Here is an 8186-nt window from a genome sequence, read left to right on the forward strand (position 1 = left end):
TTTCACCTTTTTCTCAAGCGCACATGGAACCTTCTCCAGGATAGATCACATCCTGGGCCATAAAGCTAGCCTTGGTAAATTCAAAAAAATAGAAATCATTCCAAGCATCTTTTCTGACCACAATGCAGTAAGATTAGATCTCAATTACAGGAGAAAAACGATTAAAAAATCCAACATATGGAGGCTGAACAACACGCTGCTGAATAACCAACAAATCACAGAAGAAATCAAAAAAGAAATCAAAATTTGCATAGAAATGAATGAAAATGAAAACACAACAACCCAAAACCTGTGGGACACAGTAAAAGCAGTCCTAAGGGGAAAGTTCATAGCAATACAGGCACACCTCAAGAAACAAGAAAAAAGTCAAATAAATAACCTAACTCTACACCTAAAGCAACTAGAAAAGGAAGAAATGAAGAACCCCAGGGTTAGTAGAAGGAAAGAAATCTTAAAAATTAGAGCAGAAATAAATGCAAAAGAAACAAAAGAGACCATAGCAAAAATCAACAAAGCCAAAAGCTGGTTCTTTGAAAGGATAAATAAAATTGACAAACCATTAGCCAGACTCATCAAGAAACAAAGGGAGAAAAATCAAATCAATAAAATTAGAAATGACAGTGGAGAGATCACAACAGACAACATAGAAATACAAAGGATCATAAGAGACTATTATCAACAATTATATGCCAATAAAATGGACAACGAGGAAGAAATGGACAAATTCTTAGAAAAGTACAACTTTCCAAAACTGGACCAGGAAGAAATAGAAAACCTTAACAGACCCATCACAAGCACGGAAATTGAAACTGTAATCAAAAATCTTCCAGCAAAGAAAAGCCCAGGTCCAGACGGCTTCACAGCTGAATTCTACCAAAAATTTAGAGAAGAGCTAACACCTATCCTGCTCAAACTCTTCCAGAAAATTGCAGAGGAAGGTAAACTTCCAAACTCATTCTATGAGGACACCATCACCCTAATACCAAAACCTGACAAAGATGCCACACAAAAAAGAAAACTATAGGCCAATATCACTGATGAACATAGATGCAAAAATCCTAAACAAAATTCTAGCAATCAGAATCCAACAACACATTAAAAAGATCATACACCATAACCAAGTGGGCTTTATCCCAGGGATGCAAGGATTCTTCAATATCCGCAAATCAATCAATGTAATACACCACATTAAGAAATTGAAAAACAAAAACCATATGATTATCTCAATAGATGCAGAGAAAGCCTTTGACAAAATTCAACACCCATTTATGATAAAAACTCTCCAGAAAGCAGGAATAGAAGGAACATACCTCAACATAATAAAAGCTATATATGACAAACCCACAGCAAACATTATCCTCAATGGTGAAAAATTGAAAGCATTTCCTCTAAAGTCAGGAACAAGACAAGGGTGCCCACTTTCACCATTACTATTCAGCATAGTTTTGGAAGTTTTGGCTACAGCAATCAGAGCAGAAAAAGAAATAAAAGGAATCCAAATTGGAAAAGAAGAAGTAAAACTCTCACTATTTGCAGATGACATGATCCTCTACATAGAAAACCCTAAAGACTCCACCAGAAAATTACTAGAACTAATCAATGATTATAGTAAAGTTGCAGGATATAAAATCAACACACAGAAATCCCTTGCATTCCTATACACTAATAATGAGAAAACAGAAAGAGAAATTAAGGAAACAATTCCATTCACCATTGCAATGAAAAGAATAAAATACTTAGGAATATATCTACCTAAAGAAACTAAAGACCTATATATAGAAAACTATAAAACACTGGTGAAAGAAATCAAAGAGGACACTAATAGATGGAGAAATATACCATATTCATGGATTGGAAGAATCAATATAGTGAAAATGAGTATACTACCCAAAGCAATTTATACATTCAATGCAATCCCTATCAAGCTACCAACAGTATTCTTCACAGAGCTAGAACAAATAATTTCACAATTTGTATGGAAATACAAAAAACCTCGAATAGCCAAAGCGATCTTGAGAAAGAAAAATGGAACTGGAGGAATCAACCTGCCTGACTTCAGGCTCTACTACAAAGCCACAGTTATCAAGACAGTATGGTACTGGCACAAAGACAGAAATATAGATCAATGGAACAAAATAGAAAGCCCAGAGATAAATCCACGCACATATGGACACCTTATCTTTGACAAAGGAGGCAAGAATATACAGTGGATTAAAGACAATCTCTTTAACAAGTGGTGCTGGGAAATCTGGTCAACCACTTGTAAAAGAATGAAACTAGAACACTTTCTAACACCATATACAAAAATAAACTCAAAATGGATTAAAGATCTCAACATAAGACCAGAAACTATAAAACTCCTAGAGGACAACATAGGCAAAACACTCTCTGACATACATCACAGCAGGATCCTCTATGACCCACCTCCCAGAATATTGGAAATAAAAGCAAAAATAAACAAATGGGACCTAATTAAACTTAAAAGCTTCTGCACATCAAAGGAAACTATTAGCAGGGTGAAAAGACAGCCTTCAGAATGGGAGAAAATAATAGCAAATGAAGCAACCGACAAACAACTAATCTCAAAAATGTACAAGCAACTCCTACAGCTCAACTCCAGAAAAATAAATGACCCAATCAAAAAATGGGCCAAAGATCTAAATAGACATTTCTCCAAAGAAGACATACAGATGGCTAACAAACACTTGAAAAGATGCTCAACATCACTCTTTATCAGAGAAATGCAAATCAAAACCACTATGAGGTACCATTTCACACCAGTCAGAATGGCTGCGATCCAAAAGTCTACAAATAATAAATGCTGGAGAGGGTGTGGAGAAAAGGGAACCCTCTTACACTGTTGGTGGGAATGCAAACTAGTACAGCCACTATGGATAACAGTGTGGAGATTCCTTAAAAAACTGGAAATAGAACTGCCTTATGATCCAGCAATCCCACTGCTGGGCATACACACTGAGGAAACCAGAAGGGAAAGAGACACATGTACCCCAATGTTCATCGCAGCACTGTTTATAATAGCCAGGACATGGAAGCAACCTAGATGTCCATCAGCAGATGAATGGATAAGAAAGCAGTGGTACATATACACAATGGAGTATTACTCAGCCATTAAAAAGAATACAGTTGAATCAGTTCTAATGAGGTGGATGAAACTGGAGCCTATTATACAGAGTGAAGTAAGCCAGAAGGAAAAACATAAATACAGTATACTAACGCATATATATGGAATTTAGAAAGATGGTAACGATAACCCTGTATATGAGACAGCAAAAGAGACACTGATGTATAGAACAGTCTTATGGACTCTGTGGGAGAGGGTGGGAAGATTTGGGAGAATGGCATTGAAACATGTGAAATGTCATGTATGAAACGAGATGCCAGTCCAGGTTCAGTGCACGATGCTGGATGCTTGGGGCTGGTGCGCTGGGAAGGCCCAGGGGGATGGTATGGGGAGGGGGGAGGGAGGAGGGTTCAGGATGGGGAGCATGTGTATATCTGAAATTAAAAAAAAGAAAAAAAAAAAAGAAAGAAATTGGGCACCCTTGCCTTGTTCCTGACTTTAGGGGAAATGCTTTCAATTTTTCTCCATTGAGGATAATGTTTGCTGTGGGTTTGTCATATATAGCTTTTATTATGTTGAGGTATGTTCATTCTATTCCTGCTTTCTGGAGAGTTTTTATCATAAATGGATGTTGAAATTTGTCAAAGGCTTTCTCTGCATCTATTAAAATAATCATATGGCTTTTAATTTTCAATTTGTTAATGTGGTGTATTTCATTGATTCATTTGCGGATATTGAAGAATCCTTGCATCCCTGGGATAAAGCCCACTTGGTCATGCTGTATGATCTTATTAATGTGTTGTTGGGTTCTGATTAACAGGAAAATTGGCCTTGGAATACGGAATGAAGCAGGGCAAAGACTAATAGAGTTTTGCCAAGAAAATGCACTGGTCATAACAAACACCCTCTTTCAACAAAACAAGAGAAGACTCTATCCATGGACATCACCAGATGTTCAACACCGAAATCAGATTGATTATATTCTTTGCAGCCAAAGATGGAAAGGCTCTACACAGTCAGCAAAAAAAAAAAAAAAAAAAGACTAGGAGCTGACTGTGGCTCAGATCATGAACCCTTTATTGCCAAATTCAGACTTAAATTGAAGAAAGTAGGGAAAACCACTAGACCATTCAGGTATGACTTAAATCAAATCCCTTATGATTATACAGTGGAAGTGAGAAATAGATTTAAGGGCCTAGATATGGTAGATAGAGTGCCTGATGAACTATGGAATGAGGTTCATGACATTGTACAGGAGACAGGGATCAAGACCATCTCCATGGAAAAGAAATGCAAAAAATCAAAATGGCTGTATGGAGAGGCCTTACAAATAGTTGTGAAAAGAAGAGAAGTGAAAAGCAAAGGAGAAAAGGAAAGATATAAGCATCTAAAAGCAGAGTTCCAAAGAATAGCGAGAGGAGATAAGAAAGCCTTCTTCAGCGATCAATGCAAAGAAATAGAGGAAAACAACAGAATGGGGAAGACTAGAGATCTCTTCAAGAAAATTAGAGATACCAAGGGGATATTTCATGCAAAGATAGGCTCAATAAAGGACAGAAATGGTATGGACCTAACAGAAGCAGAAGATATTAAGAAGAGGTGGCAAGAATACAGAAAAACTGTACAAAAAAGATCTTCACGATGGTGTGATTACTGACCTAGAGCCAGACATCCTGGAATGTGAAGTCAAGTGGGCCTTAGAAAGCATCACTACGAACAAAGCTAGTGGAGGTGATGGAAACCAGTTGAGCTATTTCAAATCCTGAAAGATGATGCTGTGAAAGTGCTGCACTCAATATGCCAGCAAATTTGGAAAACTCAGCAGTGGCCAGAGGACCAGAAAAGGTCAGTGTACATTCCAATCCCAAAGAAAGGCAATGCCAAAGAATGCTCAAACTACCGCACAATTGCACTCATCTCACACGCTAGTAAAGTAATGCTCAAAATTCTCCAAGCCAGGCATCAACAATACGTGAACCGTGAATTTCCTCATGTTCAAGCTGGTTTTAGAAAAGGCAGAGGAACCAGAGATCAAATTGCCAACATCCTATGGATCCTGGAAAAAGCAAGAGAGTTTCAGAAAAACATCTGTTTCTGCTGTATTGACTTTGCAAAGACTTTGACCGTGTGGGTCACAATAAACTGTGGAAAATTTTTCAAGAGATGGGAATACCAGACCACCTGACCCTCCTCTTGAGATATCTGTATGCAGGTCAGGAAGCAACAGTTAGAACTGGACACAGAAAAACACACTGGTTCCAAATAGGAAAAGGAGTACGTCAAGGCTGTATATTGTCACCCTGCTTATTTAACTTATATGCAGAGCACATCATGAGAAATGCTGGATTGGAAGAAACACAAGCTGGAATCAAGACTGCTGGGAGAAATATCAATAACCTCAGATATGCAGATGACACTACCCTTAGGGCAGAAAGTGAAGAGAAACTAAAAAGCCTCTTGATGAAAGTGAAAGAGGAGAGTGAAAAAGTTGGCTTAATGCTCAACATTCAGAAAACGAAGATCATGGCATCCGGTCCCACCACTGCATGGGAAATAGATGGAGAAACAGTGGAAACAGTGTCAGACTTTATCTTTTTGGGCTCCAAAATCACTGCAGATGGTGACTGCAGCCATGAAATTAAAAGACGCTTACTCCTTGGAAGGAAAGTTATGACCAACCTAGACAGCATATTCAAAAGCAGAGACATTACTTTGCCAACAAAGGTCCGTCTAGTCAAGGCTATGGTTTTTCCTGTGGTCATGTATGGATGTGAGAGTTGGACTGTGAAGAAGGCTGAGCACTGAAGAATGGATGCTTTTGAACTGTGGTGTTGGAGAAGACTCTTGAGAGTCCCTTGGACTGCAAGGAGATCCAACCAGTCCATTCTGAAGGAGATCAGCCCTGGGATTTCTTTGGAAGGAATGATGCTAAAGCTGAAATTCCAGTACATTGGCCCCCTCATGCAAAGAGTTGACTCATTGGAAAAGACTCTGAAGCTGGGAGGGATTGGGGGCAGGAGGAAAAGGGGACAACAGAGGATGAGATGGCTGGATGGCATCACTGACTCGATGGACGTGAGTCTAGGTGAACTCCGGGAGTTGGTGATGGACAGGGAGGCCAGGCGTGCTGGTATTCATGGGGTCGCAAAGAGTCAGACACGACTGAGCGACTGAACTGAACTGAACTGGGTTCTGATGGCTAGAATTTTGTTAAGGATTTTTGCATCTATGTTCATCAGTGATATTGACCTGTAGTTTTCTTTTTTTGTGGCATCTTTGTCAGGTTTTGGTATTAGAGTGATGGTGGCCTCACAGAATGAGTTTGGAAGTTTGCCTTCCTCTGCAATTTTCTGGAAGAGTTTTAATAGGATAGGTATTAGCTCTTCTCTAAATTTTTGATAGAATTCAGCTGTGAAGCTGCAATGGAACTGGAGGAATCAACCTGCCTGACTTCAGGCTATACTTCAAAGCCACAGTCATCAAGACAGTATGGTACTGGCACAAAGACAGAAATATAGATCAATGGAACAAAAGAGAAAGCCCAGAGATAAACCCACACACCTATGTACACCTTACCTTTGACAAAGGAGACAAGAATATACAATGGAGAAAAGACAATCTCTTTAACAAGTGGTGCTGGGAAAACTGCTCAACCACTTGTAAAAGAATGAAATTAGAAAACTTTCTAACACCATACACAAAAATAAACTCAAAATGGATTAAAGATCTAAATGGAAGACCAGAAACTATAAAACTCTTAGAGGAGAACATAGGCAATACACTTTTTGACATATATCACAGCAGGATCTTCTACGACCCCCCTCCCAGAATATTGGAAATAAAAGCAAAAATAAACAAATGGGACCTAATTAAAATTAAAAGCTTCTGTACAACAAAAGAAAGTATAAGCAAGGTGAAAAGACAGCCTTCAGAGTGGGAGAAAATAATAGCAAATGAAGCAACCGACAAACAACTAATCTCAAAAATATACAAGCAACTCCTACAGCTCAATTCCAGAAAAATAAACGACCCAATCAAAAATTGGGCCAAAGAACTGAATAGACATTTCTCCAAAGAAGACATACAGATGGCTAACAAACACATGAAAAGATGCCCAACATCACTCATTATCAGAGAAATGCAAATCAAAACCACAATGAGGTACCATTTCACGCCAGTCAGAATAGCTGCTATCCAAAAGTCTACAAGCAATAAATTCTGGAGAGGGTGTGGAGAAAACGGAACCCTCTTACACCATTGGTGGGAATGCAAACTAGTACAGCCACTATGGAGAACAGTGTGGAGATTCCTTTAAAAACTGGAAATAGAACTGCCTTATGACCCAGCAATCCCACTGCTGGGCATACACACTGAGGAAACCAGAATTGAAAGAGACACGTGTACCCCAATATTCATCACAGCACTGTTTATAATAGCCAGGACATGGAAGCAACCTAGATGTCCATCAGCAGATGAATGGATAAGAAAGCTGTGATACATATGCACAATGGAGTATTACTAGGCCACAAAAGAATACATTTGAATCAGTTCTAATGAGGTGGATGAAACTGGAGCCTATTATACAGAGTGAAGTAAGCCAGAAGGAAAAACATAAATACAGTATACTAAAGCATATATATGGAATTTAGAAAGATGGTAACAATAACCTGGTGTACGAGACAGCAAAAGAGACACTGATGTATAGAACAGTCTTATGGACTCTGTGGGAGAGGGAGAGGGTGGGAAGATCTGTGAGAATGACATTGAAACATGTAAAATATCATGTAAGAAACGAGTTGCCAGTCCAGGTTCGATACACAATACTGGATGTTTGGGGCTAGTGCACTGGGACGACCCAGAGGGATGGTATGGGGAGGGAGGAGGGAGGAGGGTTCAGGATGGGGAACACATGTATACCTGTGGCAGATTCATTTTGATATTTGGCAAAACTAATACAATTATGTAAAGTTTAAAAATAAAAAAAATTAAAAAAAAAAAAAAACTGGAAATAGAACTGCCTTATGACCCAGCAATCCCACTGCTGGGCATACACACTGAGGAAACCAGAATTGAAAGAGATACGTGTACCCCAATATTCATCAGA

Source organism: Bos grunniens, chromosome 7 (genome assembly GCF_055505025.1).
Source record: "Bos grunniens cultivar Pamir isolate PY7600 chromosome 7, Bosgru_T2T1.0, whole genome shotgun sequence".
Classification (NCBI taxonomy): domain Eukaryota; kingdom Metazoa; phylum Chordata; class Mammalia; order Artiodactyla; family Bovidae; genus Bos; species Bos grunniens.